At 50.1% G+C, this 16,587-nt stretch overlaps 1 protein-coding gene and 1 long non-coding RNA gene across 4 annotated transcripts in view; one reads left to right on the top strand and one right to left on the bottom strand.

Annotated features, from left to right (window-relative positions):
- The window catches only part of FAM107A (family with sequence similarity 107 member A), a 63,573-nt gene that overhangs the window by 44,258 nt on the left and 2,728 nt on the right, over positions 1-16,587 (bottom strand). The window lies entirely within an intron of this gene.
- The window catches only part of LOC135969736 (uncharacterized), a 38,932-nt gene that overhangs the window by 1,327 nt on the left and 21,018 nt on the right, over positions 1-16,587 (top strand). The window contains exons 2-3 of the long non-coding RNA XR_010585154.2: positions 1,747-1,864; positions 2,637-2,734. This is a non-coding gene — a long non-coding RNA (uncharacterized lncRNA). The remainder of the gene's footprint in view (positions 1-1,746; positions 1,865-2,636; positions 2,735-16,587) is intronic.

Raw genomic sequence — 16,587 nt, forward strand, 5'->3', positions numbered from 1 at the left:
CAATAGAGCCAAATGAGAGAGCCCAAGCCTCCTAGGCTAGATCTTTTCCCAGAACAACTCCTTCCTTATCTATAGAATAACAATAACAGCAACAGCAACAATTATCCTAAGAGCCAGGCAGCTCCCCTGGACCAAACCTGCAAGGTGGCATAGTTATCCCTATTTTACAGATAGAGAAGCTGGGGCTCAGAGACGCTAAGTCACTTGCCCAAAGTCCCAAGGCTGGCAAGTGGCAGAGCTGGGATTTGCCTTCTGGAACTGGAAGGAACCACCTAGTCCACAACATCCAAACCTGGCCTGGATTCTCCCTCCCCAGACCCCTTGGAGGTGGCGTGGGGGACACCTGGGCTTTCTGGAATGAGGCAAAGGCAAGGAAATCAGCAGTGAGACCTGGCCCAGATCCCATTACGCCGGGCGAGATCGCATTTCCCCTGTTCTGGCGCCATGAGCAGGGCAGAGAAGCGGGCAGGCAGCCACTTTCCTGGTTATTCAAGTAGAAAATTACAGGTGCCCAAAATAGCCTGGGCATTCTTTTATTAATGAATAAGCAGTGAGTCGGCGAGCTGGAATGGGGCTTTGCATGCATCCCTTCCCCCTGGTCACCTTCCTGAGATCTGCAGGGACCCGTGGCTCTCAGAGGGGACTCTCTCAGGAGTTGGGGGAGCTGGCAGGATTGGGGTGGGAGCATTTTCAGGGCCTGGTCATGGGAAAGGGACAATGAGGCCCCATGACTCAGGAGGTGGAAATGGCCCCAGTGCTGAGGGACGCGGTTCCCAGCAGATGCAGGTGAAGAATCGGCAGGCGTAGGTCCATCCCAGCCACTCTCTTCTGGCTGCGTGGTCTTGGGCAAATGGCATAACGTGTCTGGGCTTTCATTTCTTTTTCTGTAAAATGAGGTAAGTCACAAACTTACAGAAACGTTTGTTTTCTCCTGACCATAAAATTAATACTTGCTCATTGCAGGCAATGTAGAAAGTGGAAAAAAATACAAAAGTGACCATGATATCTCCCCTCCTCACCCCATGCCCCTTCCTCAATTAAGATAATTAGTATTTATTTTTCTAGTCTTCTTCTTATACATATATGAAAAAATGGCTGGTACAGCTTAGTGCTTGAGCTGCTGTGCTCTAAAAACAGAACCATCACTTACAGTCAACAAATATTAGTCAGTCAGTAAACACTGTGAGCACTGCCCTAGGCCCTGGGGTGGCATGGAGGAAGGTTTCCCCCAACATCTCCCACAGCCTCTTTCTGTTTTTCAAGCCCTCTGGCAATGACTTCTCTGAGCCCTTAGAGCCACCTAGGGGGTTGTGGAAGAGGGAAAGTCATTTTCTGGGTTCCCGACATGGATATGGGACCAAAGTTGGGGCCCAGAATCCCCCAGTGAGACCATCTGTGACCTCTTCCTACAGCAGATCTTGTACACATGGGTTGGCCTAGGAATGGCTTCTTGACCCGTCTCCTCCCTAGAGGGTTGGGGCAGGAGGCAGCTGTTCTCTCCTGGGGTTATTTCTTGGCTGGTTAATATGTAAAGTGCTTAGAATGGCACTTGGCATACAGTGTGCAGGAAGTGCACATTACTGACAAGATGGCCAGCACATCATGATCATTACTAGTTGCAGATAGGCCGTGTGAGGCCATTCCCTTCTAGAGGCTGATTTTTAATGGACCTGAGGAGACAGCAGCTGAATCACGTGCAAGATAGAAATGACAACAGCACCAATGACAACCACTTCTGTCTACCAGATATGGCACCACAGGCCAGGCATCACGCTGAGTCATCTCATTACCTGCGTACAACCACCAGACTAAATAGGAGTTACTAGCTGCCTTTCATAGATGAGGAAACTGAAGCTCAGAGATGGTAAGTAACTCTCCCGAGGCCACACAGCTGGCAAGTGGCATCCCAGATTTGTCTCATGCAGGACCACTTACGCCCATCCGTGAGGCTCAGCCTGTGGGATGACGAAGTCCCTGCCCCTGGGAAGCTCGCTGTCAGTGGTAGAGTCCAAATTTGGAACTTTATCCTTAGTACCCTGAATTTGCTGAGGGATAGAGAGAGAAGGCTGTGGACTCTGCCTTGGCATAGATCTCTACCCTGACACTTCCTAGCTCTTTCACCCCCTTAACTTCTCCATGCCTAAGTTTCGCATCTGAGAAATGGGGATAACAAAAGTGTTGATGAGAAGATAAATGAGATAACTGAAGCTGCTTGCATAGGTGGTGTATAGTAAGTGCTCAATAAATCCATCTGTTAAAAGCTTTATCACTGATATTCCCAGAGGAATTCTCAAATTTCCAGGGGCCACCCTTTTCCACCCGAGTGGATGGGTGAAGCAGCGGCTGGTTAACCTCAAGGAAACTCTGGCCGCTCTTCCGGCATTTGGAGTTGGCTGCTTCATGCCAGATAATGCTGCCTCTGGGCTGTGCTGCTGCAGACATAAGCCCTGATGTGATTTGGCTGTGTCCCCACCCGAATCTCATCTTGAATTGTAGTTCCCGTAATCCACGTGGGAAAGGACCTGGTGGGAGGTGATTGGATCATGCGGGCGGTTACCCCATGCTGTTCTCATGATAGTGAGTGAGTTCTCACGAGATCTGAGGGTTTTATTAGGGACTTTTCTCCCTTTGCTCAGCACTTCTTCCTGTCGCCCTGTGAAGAAAGTGCCTTTCCTTCCCTTCGCCTTCTGCCATGACTGTAAGTTTTCTGAGGCCTCCCCAGCCATATGGAACCGTGAGTCAATTAAACCTTTTCTTTATAAATTTCCCAGTCATGGGTATTTCTTCATAGCATCATGAGAATGAACTAATACAAGCCCCAATGTGCAAGGAGGCCCTGCCCAGGGGCCCCCAACATCAGCTCCATCCCCTTCACTCCCCACTCCCAGTCTAAGATCAGCAGAATCTTGACAACTGGCCCTGTATTCCCAGAGAGGGTGTCATTATGAGCAGGTGGGGGTGTCACAGGTGTGGCTTCAGCAGGATGAGCCCAGCCAGTGTGATGTTTGCCCAACCTGGATGGCTCCTCCAATCAGGCAGGTAATGTTGATGTTCTGCAGCATCTGTTTATGGGCAGGTCCCTGATGGAAACTCAGCCCAGAGAGCCTTGACAACTTGGTTGAGAGCAGCTGGGGAAATGCTGCTTCAGGGATTGCTTCCTGGGTTCTGGGAACCCCACCCACTGCACTGGGCATTGATGCCTGCGAAAGTGGGAGGCTCAGAGAGCTCTGAGACAGCTGCTTGGATCTGATTCCTGGGTTCCCCATTGACCTACTGTGTAGCCTTCACAAGGTACCTGACTTCTCTGAGCTGTTTCTCCTCCATAAAACGGGTATAACAATAGTGCCGACTTCATGGGGTTGTTGTAGGATGGTGCATGTAAAGTATTTGGATAGAGCTCTGCACATAGTAATTACTAACTAAATGGTAAATTATTTTTTGAAATGAAATTGTTTGTTGCCAAACTGCTCTGTGTGAGAATGAAGACAGAGAGGAGATGAGTCACAGCCTGCAGATTGCGTGGTTTTTTTTTTTTTCCTTCGTAGCAGCAGGTTCTTAACTCTGGGAAACCAGCTTCCTTAAGGATCTGACAAGGCCATGTTCTCTCTCTCTTTGGAAAGTCTACATGTCCTCGCATACACATAGCATTTTGCATCCAACTTCATAGAAACTCACCCATGAACCTAAACGCAAAATCTATGCCAAAGAAAGAATAAAGGATGTGCACCAACATATATCTACTAAGATATGAAGGAATGAAAACAACCTAAATATACAAAAATCAGGGATTGGTCTAAAAAACTGTGGCATGTTTTTATCAGTGGAATGCTATGCACCCATGAAAAATGTCTTGGACTGGGCGCAGTGGCTCACACCTCTAATCCTGGCACTTTGGGAGGTTGAGGGGGGCAGACCACTTGAGCCTAGGAGTTAGAGACGAGCCTAGGCAACATCGTGATAACTCATCTCTACAAAAAATACAAAAATTAGCCGGGCCTGGTGGCACATACCTATAGTGCCAGCTACTTGGGAGGCTGAGATGGGAGGCTCACTTGAGCCAGGGAGGTCGAGGCTGAAGTGAGCTGTGGTCACACCACTGCACTCCAGCCTGGGTGACAGAGAGACAGAGAGAGACCTTGTAAAAAAAAAAAAAAAAGACCCATGTAACCAGGTGGAGGGGTGAAAATCTGCACAGACTCATGCCACAGTGTCACAGTGGTATACTTGCTGATTTTTCTACAATAATAATGTATTGTTTGAGAAATAAAGAAATGAGAAAAGTTCGAAAAATGGCAGCACTAAGTTCACCTCTTAAAATAATAAAAATAAAGTATTGTGGGAAGTATCAGAAAACAAAGAGGAAAAAAATCCAATCACCTATCATCCCCCACCTGCCTGTTATCAGTTATCTTTATGCACAGTTTGGAGTCACATTTATTTTTATTGTACCAGCAGCCCTGTGGGTCTTTTCCCTCCTGGCAAGCAACTGTAGTTGACTCTCCACTCCCATGCTGCAGGAATTGACGGCGCTCAGGGAACAGTTTCTACCGCTGTCCTCCCCATTACCTCCTCCACTGGGGCTTCAGTTACCGCCTCTCTGGAAGGACCTGTACTGCTGATGGTCGGCAGCTCCATATTGCCAGCCGTGACTCTGCCCTGAAATCCAGCCCAAGGGAGCCAACTGCCTGTTTTGTCAGATAAAATAGCAGCCATTTGTTGAGCTCACACTATGTGTCAAGGACTGTGCTCAGTAGATTCTATTACCGATCTATTTTATAGATGAGGAAACTGAGGCTGAGAGATCGAGGAGGTGGCCAAGGTTACAGAGCTAGTGAGATGGGGAGCAGGAGTCAAACTGCGGGTTGTCTGACTTCACTGCCCAGGCTTCTCATGCTGTGCTAGAGCTGACTCCAGCGAGCTGACCTCAGCCCTCCCATGCCAAGGTCCTTGGTCTGGTTTCCCAGACTCCACCAACCTCTGGCCCCTGTGTCCTCTCTCTTACAGCACTCACCCCTCTTCCTGCCCTGCCTAGCCCCTGCCTGCTGTTCTGGCCTGACCAAGTTGCTCTCAGTGCCCTGAGTGCCAGCAAGGCTTCTCTCCTCTGGCCTTTGTACAATCAGATCTTTCTACCGAGAACACTGTTGCCCTCCTCTTTGCCTGGCTCCTTCCTTCAGGACTCTGCTTAGATGGCATCTCCTCCAGGAAGCCTTCCCTCATATTCCCCTCTCTAGGATTGGGTACCCTAGGGCCATATCTCCCTGGGAGAGGTGAGTCTTGGGGAGGCTCAACCCTCCCAAGTGCTCAGCTTCCCACAGCTGCCAAGTCTTTGCCCTGGGATGGTGGAGACTGACAGGCAGGAGGCAGAAGGTGGAAGTCCAACCCTTATGGCCTGTCCAAGGTCTATATGTTACATCTGCCTCAGACAGACTTCTGGCTCTGGCTCCTGCAGGTGCCACAACTGCCTGCAGCCTGCTGTCCCTGGGAAGTGCCAGTGGGCTGGACTGGACCAGCATCAGTCACTAGGGGAAGTCAGTCTCTCTCCAGTGTTCCCCTGGCTGAGCCTGGTTGGGAGATCCCTGGAAAAACTGCCACTGAAACTTTCCGCTGACTCTGGCCTGGCTCTGGCTCCAGAGGAAAGAGAGCCCGTGGCCATTTCAGGGTGGAGCCCATTAGCTGTGCTGTCCCAGGCCAGACTCACAGAGAGGAGGTGTCAGGGGAATGTGACTAAAAAGAATTTCTGTGCCACCAGGTCCTGGCTGTGGGATTTTGGAGTCCTGCTTAGGGCTTTTTTTTTTTTTTTTTTTTTGCATCTATGTCATGAGTGAATTGGCCTGTAATTTACTTTTCTTTCATTGTCCTTGTTTAATTTCAGTATAAGTTATTTTATTATAAAATGAAGTGGGAATTTTTCCCTCATTTTCTATTATCTAGAAGACTCTGCCTGAAACCAAACTGATGAATTCCTCTAAAGTTTAATAGAACTCACCTATAAAACTGCTGTTCTGATAGTAACTCATGATTCAATTTCTTTTTCTTTTCTTTTTTTTTTTTTTTGAGATGCAGTTTTTCTCTTGTTGCTCAGGCTGGAGTGTAGTGGCGTGATCTCGGCTCACTGCAACCTCTGCTTCCTGGGTTCAAGCGATTCTCTTGCCTCAGCCTCCCAAGTATCTGGGATTACAGGGGCCTGCCACCATGCCTGGCTAATTTTTGTATTTTTAGTAGAGATAGGGTTTTGCCTTGTTGGCCAGGCTGGTCTTGAACTCCTGACCTCAAGTGATCCACCCACCTTGGCCTCCCAAAGTGCTGGGATTACAGGTGTGAGCCACCATACATGGATGATTCAATTTCTTTAACTGTTACTAACTCACTCTGTTACACAGGCTGGTGGAATGCAGTGGCATGATCTCAGCTCACTGCAACTTCTACCACCCGGGTTCAAGCAATTCTACCACCTCAGCCTCCTGAGTAGCTGGGATTACAGGTGCACACTACCACATCTGGCTAATTTTTGTATTTTCAGTAGAAATGGGGTTTCACTATGTTGGCTAGGCTGGTTTTGAGCTCTTGATCTCAAGTGATCTGCCCACCTCGCCCTCCCAAAGTGCTGGGGTTACAGGCGTGAGCCACCATGTCTGGCCCAAGCCAATTTTGTTCAACAATATTTTCTAGATGTTTCTTAAAGCCAACTACATCATTCTGTAGTACCTTTTTAAAGAAACCAATTTTTGGCCATCTTCAATATCATGTATTTTTTTTTCTTTAATTTTGGTTCTTATTTTAGTTTTTTCATGACTTTTACATTCTTTAGATTGTTTCTGTTGTTCTTTTACCAACTTTGTAACTTTGACATTTATCTCAGTAAGTCTCAGTCTTCTTTTCAATATGCATGTAAAACTATAACCTTCTTCTTAAGGACCATTTTAGCTGCTTCCTCCAAGTTTTAATATATAGTATTTTCATTGTCATTTGAATCTAAAGATTTTCTTGTGCCGTTACAGAGACAACATGCTGATGGGGGAAGTTAGATTTGAAACAGTTAAAGAAATAATCAAGGAAGGAAATTTCAGATGATGGTAAGCTCTGTGAAGCAACTGCAGGACTTGGGACCAAGATGGGGGGAATTTAGCTGGAGGGAAGATGGAGAAGGCTGGTGCAGTGGCTTACGCCTGTAATACCAGAACTTTGGGAGGCTGAGGCGTGTGGATTCCTTGAGCCCAGAAGTTGGAGACCAGCCTGGGCAACATGGTGAGGCACTGTCTCTACAAAAATTACAAAAATTAGCTGGGCATGGTAGTGTGTGCCTGTAATCCCAGCTACTCAGGAGGCTGAGATAGGAGGATCACTTGAGCCCTGAAGGCAGAGGTTGCAATGAGCCAAGGTTTTGCCACTGCACTCCAGCCTCGGTGACAGAGCCAGACCCTGTCTAAAAAAAAAGAAAAAAAAAAAGACTTGTCTCAGAGCTGAAACCAGAAGGAGTCAATCATGAGGAGACCTAGGGAAAGGTGCACAGGTGGAGGGAACAGTGGAGACAAAAGCTCTGAGGTGGGGAAGAGATTGATCTGTCAGAGATACCTGTGGAGCCCAGTGTGTATGGAGTAGGGAGCCCAGAGCACGATCAGCCAGGGCCTGTGGAGTTCCTTGTAACTGCTCTTGAAGAGTTTTACTGGAGAGAAGAGAGGATCAGATTCAGAATTAAAGTAGCTCATTCTGGCTCTGTCATATGGGAACCCACTGCAGCTGGACAAGAGCTACATTGGACTTGAGGCCCCAGGAGAGCAGCTGGCAGAGGATGGATGGGTCTCAGCCAGAGGAATGTAGAACTTCAGGTGCCCGAGAAGAGTGTCCACTAAGTACAGAGGTCCGGGGGTCCAGGCATGACTGTTAAGGGTTGAACTATATCTCCCCAAAGGAATGTTGAAGTCCTAGCTCCTACCTGTGAATGTGACTTTATTTGCAAATGTAGATTTGGAAAGCAGACGTAGTCAAGTTAAGATGAGGGCATTAGGGTAGGCCCTAATCGAATCTGACTGGTGTCCTTATAAGAGGAGAACACACACACACACACACACACACACACACACACCCCGCACCACTACTGTGATGACAAGGGCAGAACACCACGGATTGCAGGCAACACCAAAAGCTGAGAGAAGGGCATGGAACAGATCCTCTGAGAGCCTTCTGAGGAGCTTGCCCCGCCAACACCCTGATTTCCAGCTTCTAGCCTCCAGAACTGTGCGAGAATAAACTGTTGTTTTCAGCTACCCAGTTTCTTTCTTTTCTTTCTTTTTCTTCTTTTCTTTTCTTTCTCTCTCTCTTTCTTTTTTTTTTTTTTTTTTTTTTTTTTTTTTTGAGACAGAGTCTCGCTCTGTCACCCGAGCTGGAGTACAGTGGCCGGATCTCAGCTCACTGCAAGCTCCGCCTCCCGGGTTTACGCCATTCTCCTGCCTCAGCCTCCCAAGTAGCTGGGACTACAGGCGCCCGTCTCTCTCTTTCTTTCTTTCTTTTTTTCCGAGATGGAGTTTTGCTGTCTCCAGGCTGGAGTGCAGTGGCGCGATCTTAGCTCACTGCAACCCCCACCTCTTGGATTCAAGTGATTCTTCTGCCTCAGCCTCCCAAACAGCTGGGACTATAGGCACGCGCCACCACACCTGGCTAATTTTTTGTATTTTTAGTAGAGATAGGGTTTCACCATGTTGGCCAGGATGGTCTCGATCTCTTGACCTTGTCATCTGCCTGCCTTGGCCTCCCAAAGTGCTGGGATTACAGACATGAACCACCGCGCCTGGCCTCGGCTACCCAGTTTCTGGATCATTTGTTATGGCTGTCCCAGGAAACTCCCGTGTCACTTCACAGTGCCTGCTTGTGATGGCAGAGTCAGCATGGGACCTTCACAGGTGATGGCCGTTTCAGGGCCCGCGGGTCTCACTGGCAGGCCTCTTCCTGAGCAGGCACCACATCATACACCCCAGAATGACCCCTACCTATTCCCAGAGCTCAGGTGGGTAGAGAAAAATCCCCGGTGGTCCCTCAAAAAGGACAGACACCGCCCCGTTTCTGGCTGAGTTCCTGCAGGTTCTGGGTGTGACATCCCTATGGGACACCTCAGGCCCCGTCCTGAGCTTCCTGAGGAGTGGGATGTCACCTAGAACAAGCCAGGCTCTTCCAGCTTCCCCGGGGCAGGCTTTGTCATCTTAGATTTTAGATGAAAAAGAAAGTTCCAGCTCCTCCCCTTTCTCTCTGCCCCAGGCCCTGAGATCTGATCTCTGACTTACACAAAGCCTCTTGTTCAAGTTAGTTTGGGAGACACAATGTTCTGAAAGCTGATCCCTGGGGCCCAGGGAGGGAGCTGCGTTTTTGGGTTTCTGCCTGCAAGAAAGCTGGCTTTTGATTTGGCCCCTCCTGCCCCACCTCCAAACCCTTTCAAGATAGAAATTAAATTCTCCTGAACTTTAGGCCCCTCTTCAGTGCTACTCCCAGGGGAGTGGAGCCACTACCTACTATTAACTCTGTCTTGCACAAGGTGAAGATTTATTCTGGCTTGAGATGAACAGCTTCAATCCTGACGCACGAAAAACAAGTCGATGAGAACGTGGGCTGTGGAGCCAGAAGTATCCAAGTTCAAGTCCCAGCGCTGGCACTTGTTGGCTCTGTGATCTTGAGACGTGAACTCAACTGCTTTGAGTCAGGTGTCTGCTTTGGTGAAATGGGGACCTTGATACCTTTGTGGCTGGGTTTGTGGTGAGGATTCCATGGTGGTTCAATTATTAGAAGGCATCCTTATTTACCTTCAGGAAGTGCCATTTTGCAGATGAGAAGGACTGAGTGAGGCTCAAGGGTGTAGGCCCAGGTTGGCTGTGTTGTGCAAGGTTTCTTCAAGGCCTTGGCTTTTGGTGCATGTGGGGGAATCTGAACACCAGCCTGCTTTTGCACAGTGTAATCTTATCTGAGCCCTTTGCGGCTGTGAAATGGGGAAAACTACCCATGCCAGGCTGCTCAGAGAAGCCAGTGATGCTGCTCACATGAGGCCCTCGCTCTGCACCTGGGGTAGAATTGGCCCTCCGAAGAATGACTGTTGCTGCCCTCTCTTCTTCTCCCCCGCCTCACTTTACCCCTAAACCGGTGGGCAGCACAGCTACCTTCTCTGCTTTGACATGGAGCCCAGAGTGGGAGCCCAGAGACGGAGGCCATCTTGCCCAGGGCCCCTCATTCAGGGCCTCTGAAGCGAATATTTTATTTCTTATTAGTAAATGAGGAAGATTGGATTAGGAGGAGGTGGACTAAGATAAAAGTGGATTTAAAAAGAATTAAAATAATTTCCTTCTCTCTACTGTCTTGGAAATGAGATTTGGCCCCAAGGCCCGAGGATGGGGGGAAGGCGGCCATCTTGGCCCCCTGTAACCTCTTCCTCTCTTCAGGTCTTAGAACATCTGGGAGTGAGGAAGGGCCCTGGTGGGCACCTGGAGGGTGATGTTGGGGCAGGGGGAGAAGTCAGGGGGGCAAGTTTGGGGTTTCTTCAATTCTGTTTCTGGGGGACTTTCTCTTTGTGATTTACCTCTTGTGTCTTTGTCTCTATGTCTCTCTTTCTTTCTCTGTGAGCTCTATTTTGAATAATGAGCAAAAGAAAGAAGACAGAAAAAAAAATGCTCTCCTTGATCAAAGAGTCTGAGGCAGAAACATAGTTGCGTTTTTTTTTCTTTGAGACGAGATCTTACTCTGTCACCCAGGATGGAGTGCAGTGGTGCTATCACGACTCACTGCAGCCTCGACCTCCTGGACTCAAGCAATCCTCCTGCTTCAGCCTCCTGAGTAGCTGGGACTACAGGTGAACCACCACACCCAACTAATTAGTTTTTCTTTTTTTGTAGAGATGGGTCTCACTATGTTGCCCAGGCTGGTCTTGAATTCCTGGGCTTAAGTGATCCTCCCACCTTGGCCTCCCAAATTGTTGGGATTACAGGCATGAGCCACTGTACCCGGACTTTACATAGTTGTTTTTTGAGAGGAGAGGATGGCATGGCAGGGTAAGTGCAGGGTAGTTGGGAGAAGTTAAGGTGCCACCGAACCAGATCTGTGGCAGTCCCTAACCCCAGAACCTGGAATTTGGGGGCCACTACGAGGCTTCTGAAGAGGAGCTGGAAAAGCAAGTTATTTCAGTTCCTGGGACATGCCACAGCCTCTCATACCTCCAGGACTTGGCAGATGCTATTCCCTGCTGGAAACCTCTCCCTGCCTCCTGACCTGATAAACCCCTCTTCATCCTTCACCTCTCGGCCTTGTGGATCCCCCTTCAGTGCCCCAGGTCCTATCTGCTTCCCTCATCATAGCACCCAGCACTTGCTCTGTCACTGGGGGTGGCTTATTTCTCTCCCATGGGGCTGTGCACCCCAAGGGTGAGCCTGAGTCCCATTCACTCATCTATCTCCAGTGCCTGGGTCCCTGGTATCCACTAGGTGCCCAGTCAACATTTGTTGAATAAATGATGAACAAGCCATGAGGGATTTTGCATTTGGCCAGGAAGTTGTGCAGGTGGAAAGTGTGTGTAAATGTGTGTATGTGTGTGTGGTGAGGAGGTGGAGGCAGAGTGAGGAATGTGGGAATTTGGATCAGAGCCTTAGAGCCATTGGAGGGGAAGGAGGGACATGTGGGGGAAACTGAAGGACCCAGTCCATGTCCCTCCCCCCAGCCTGAGGTTCTGCATGGATCCTTCCATGAGATTGGCCTTCAACCCAGGGAGGCTGAGTTACTTCTGGGAAATCAGCGTCCTCTCTCCTGCCCTCCCTACCTTAATTAATTTATGGAGCACCTTCTGTGTCACAATGGTAAGCCAAAAATCAAACGGCCTCCCTTCCCTCATGGGTAAATCACAGGACTAAACATGAAATCACAGAGTGGTCAGCGTGGAGGAGAGACCAGAGAGCTCTGAGTGTGATGGGGTTTGCCCAGTCCGGGGAAGTGGGGAGAGTGCTGGTGTCAGGGGGTCCCTGAGGAACTTGACCCCCTTCTAATCTCTCTGGCCTTCCCAGCCACCCCCGATAATCCTACAGGCTTAGCAAAACCTGTAGGCCTGGTTATGCACATGCGGTTCTGAGACAAGCTTGCCCCGCTCTTGCACACTTATCTAAGCCCCTCACCCTGTATAGATATTCGAGATCCACTCAGCGAAAGCTTCCTGGAAAAGTCTCGGCTGAGCCGACATCTTTTTTCCTTTCTTTCTCTTTTGATTCCTCCTCCCTCCCAAGCTGGGCTTCCAGCCATAAGACTGGATGGGGAAGGTTTTAGTCTCGGAAGAGGCGGTTACAGGGCTGTGCGGGATGACGTTGTGGAATGACGAAGCAGCATACTCCTCCTGGGCAGACCCAGCCAGCACCTGGGCACATGGCTCCACTGGCAGAGGGTGGGCCGGACGTCCCACTAACCCGTTCTCTGGTTTGGTTGTCTTTGTGCAGTGCCCAACCTGTACACCTGTTTGAAGCAGCCCTGGGCATTCGAACCTTGAACCCAGTTTGGGGAAGACCAAGGACAGAAGGAAATAAAAGCCCCATTGGGAGGTCTTGGGGAGCAGGAAAACCGCCCTTTCCTGCCTCCAAAGGTCACCCTGCCTGTCTTCAAATGCCCCTTTTGGCTGCAGCCAGTCCAGTCCCCACTCCTCCTCTATACCCACCTTCTGCCCCTGGGCTTCCCCAGGGGAGAAATGTCAACTCTAACTTTTTCAGGAGTTTCAGCCCAGGCCATTCTGAAGGTGGGAGTGAAGGAGGTGGCGGCATGGTTCCCAGGGAAGGGGAGGACAGTGTATTTACCAGTTTGCTCAGGCTGAGGAGGAAATCATTCAGAGACTTTCAAATCTAGTGGGTAAACAGATGGAGTAAAAGGGGAGCCTGAAACTAAATGACGAAGTTCAGTGCTTGGGAAACCACGCTCACAACCCCAGCACGCGTGCTTGCGCCTGACTCTCAGGAATGTGGCCTTCCATGCACAGACATCCCCTTGGCTGGCACTAAAGACTAGGGCCAGCTTTCCGGGGGGTGTGACCTGTGCAGCTGCACAGGGCTCTGAGCTCAGAAGGGCCCTGTGCTTGGTTTAATGCTCTGCTATTGCTGTCTTGAGATTCTTAATGATTTTTGAGCAAGGGATCCCACATTTTCATTTTGCACTGAGACTTGCTATGGACAAAGTGACAAGCTCATTTTTACCATGGTTGGGGAGGGCACTGGGAATAATTGAATGCAAACATCTCCATTCCCAGATGGGGACACTGAGACCCAAGGGCCAGAATGCATCCAGGCACTTCGAGAGCTTTCTCATTTAGTTCTCACACTAATAATACTAAAGTGGGTACTATTTTAATCCCCATTTTACAGATGAGGAAAAGCAAAGCTTAAACATCACCCAGAGAGTGAGTGCCAGAGGCTTCACTTGACCCCAGACCTCTTCTCCCTGAGTCTGCATGCTTTCCAAACATCTGCATAACGGGGGTTGCAGGGTGGTGGGGAGAACTTGAGCTCAGGATGCAATGTGCCTGGCCTGCCCAGGAGAGTGCTGCCTGGCTAGGCACAGCTCAGTGCGACACTAGCCCTGCCACTTCTTACTGGTGACCTCTGAGCCTCAGTGTCTTAACCTGCGAAATGGGCGTGAGAATGTTAGCCCTTTCCTGGGGCATTTGTGAGGATTAAATGCCTAGCTCAGTGTCAGGTGGGGCAGAAGTCTTGGGAATTGCACTGAGGCCCAGGCAAGTAATGACTGGAATTGGCATGAAGGGCAGAGCAGCTTTGAGTGGTGCCCATCCATGAAGTGGGTACAGCAGCCTCTACTTTGCTGGGCTGTGGACGTGTTGGCCAGATAGCATGAAAAAGCATTTAGGGCTGGGCTCACGCCTGTAATCCCAGCACTTTGGGAGGCCAAGGTGGGTGGATCACTTGAGGTCAGGAGTTCGAGACCAGCCTGGCCAACATGACAAAACCCCATCTCTCCTAAAAATAAAAAAATTAGCTGGGCATGGTGATGTACACCTGTAATCTCAGTTACTCAGGAGACTGAGGCAGGAGAATCGCTTGAATCCGGGAGGTGGAGGTTGCAGTGAGCTGAGATTGTGCCACTACACTCCAACCTGGGTGACAGGGTGAGACTCTGTACCCCCCACCCCCCCCCAAAAAAAAGCATTTAGCATAGTGGCTGCTGGTGGGGTTGGAGCTTGACAATTGACATTCCTCTTCTTCCTTTCTGACATCTTCCCTCACACCTTGGGATGGAACATCTGTCAGTGCAATTGGAATTCAATTCACATGCAGTCAGAGACTTAGAAGAGCAGGTGGGGCAAGCCCTGGGGCTGGAATGCACAGAAGTGTTGGCTGTGGATAGAAATCAGGAGGGAGTTCCAGGCAGGCAAATGGAATGAGCAAAGGTGGAGAGGCTGGAATGATCCCGGAGACCAGGGCCCAGTGAGGAGGCTGCTGGGCAGCACGGGGGCTCTGCCTTTGCTGGGGGGGGGGGTACTTTTTCCTCACCCCCATGAGCTCCTGACACATTTCTCCTCTTGTCCTCGAGCCTCCCATTGTGGGCCCAGAAGTCCTATGGGAACCCAGCTGTGGAGTCTCCATAGCACCCAGGAGTGAGGTGCGAGGCCCCATTCCCCTCAGAGAAGCCGTCTGAGGCAGTGGGCAGAGTCGGGGTGATAGGATGGCATGGGCTGTGAGGGCCTCCTGATGAGGTCCTCACGCGTCACTGAGCTGGGTGCAACGAGCTGGCATCCTCTGCTGGGCTGGGCAGCCCTGAGCACCAGGCAGGCCCATCCATCATCGGTGGGGAAAATTGTTCAGGGAGCCAGCAGGGCCCAGCCAGATGTATGCCGTCTGGGCTCCATGAGAATGAACACGCCCTTTCAGGCCATTCATCAAATTTAGCCATAGTGCTTCTATTTTTTTTCCCCTTTTGTTTCAGTCAAGGCAACTTTCTCATAATGAAGACGAATGCAAAGCAATGAGTGGCTTGGTAAATAACAGGGTCAGAGGACAGGACTCCTTCAGGGCCACAAAAAACCTGGGTGGTGTTGGGTTTGGAGAAATGTTTTAGAGAATGAAAGCCAAATGTACGAACCTCCAGGGGCCTCTGCTGCTGCCTCCCGCCCTGCGGAAGCTCCACCTGCCGCCTCTAGAGCAGCAGCAACAGGACCATGTGCCATTCCCTGAGCACCCACTGAGTGCCGGGCACCTCACCCAAGCCTACTGTGGAAGGTAAATCATCATGCTGCTTGACAGCTGAGGAAACTGAGGCTCAGAGGGGTTAAATGAGATACCCCGAGAGGGGCTCCGGGTGGGATGTGAGCACTGTTGTGTTTCTACCTTCAGAAGCGCTGGCAGTGGGGTTTGCTGTTTGAGAGGCCAGGCTCTGAGGGTGGCCTGGGTCAAATGTTAACTCCACCCTTACCAGCTGGGTGACCCTGAGCCTCTTGCTTAACCTCTCCATGTCTCTAGATTTCTGGGGGATAAAACTCTCCACGTCCAAGAACTGTTTGAAGATTGAATGAGCGAATTGGTGCAGAAGCGGCAGTGCATGGGAGCTGTGCTCAGGAACATTTTCCTTTTAGTAGCCCCTTTAAGGGCGTCATTACGGTCGCAGCCTGGGGCACTGGACTTGTGCAGGGGCAGCCTCTGGAAGCTTTTGGTTGTGTCCTTTATCCTGGGCGAGGGCACTGACCGCTGCTGATCGGGGTGGAGGACGGCATGCCCACATTCTGTTGGTGTCTGTGAACTGGCTGGTGTCTGAGGCCCATGGAGGGTGCTTTTTTTGAACCCATTGCTGCCCCAGGACCTGTGGCCTTGCTGTGCAATGCAAGGGCTTAAAATGTGGCTCCTGTCCAGACATCTGGGTTGCACTCACCTCTCTAGTATCAATGCATGCCCAACGGGTCAAATGTTGAAACTTCTGGAATGTTCCAAACAGTGTTAGAGGGATTGCTTCTGTGCGTTAAAATACCTTCTTGCAAAAACCCTGATAGAGGAAAGGGAACTTTGGTGCCCTTGATAGGGGCAGATTTAAAAAAATGCCAAGTCCAAGGGAAGTTCAGGCCCTGCCTAAGAAGAACAGAAGCAACAATGTCTGTATTTTGACTCCTGGCCCCGTGGTCTATCTGTCACACCCTCGACCCTTTCAGCGTTCTTCCGCTCTCTCTGCCCACCCCGCAGCTGGAGAGAACACTGTCTCTCCTCCTGGAGGTCCATTACAATGAAATGCCCAGCACCCACCCTCCCTTCCATTGAGTAGCAGTCATGCCATTGGGAGACAGATCTCCGGCTCCAAGGGTGGGCTCTGGTTGGCCTTAACCAACCACGTGATCCCTTCCATCCCCTGCCAGTGTGGGTTTAGGATTCTAGGCAAAGCCTATGCCCCTGACATTCCCCAAGGGACAAAGGTGACTTCACCTAAAAGTGAAGTCCAGACCTTGCCTAAGAGGAATAGAAGCAACGATGTTGTGTTTTGACTCCTGGCCCAGGGGTCATGTGCCCAGTCACCTCTGCTTCAACTGTCACACACACTCCCAACTATTTTTTACCTGCCTATCAGTCTCCACAACTGACAGGGATGGCCTCA

Source organism: Macaca fascicularis, chromosome 2 (assembly GCF_037993035.2).
Source record: "Macaca fascicularis isolate 582-1 chromosome 2, T2T-MFA8v1.1".
Taxonomy (NCBI): domain Eukaryota; kingdom Metazoa; phylum Chordata; class Mammalia; order Primates; family Cercopithecidae; genus Macaca; species Macaca fascicularis.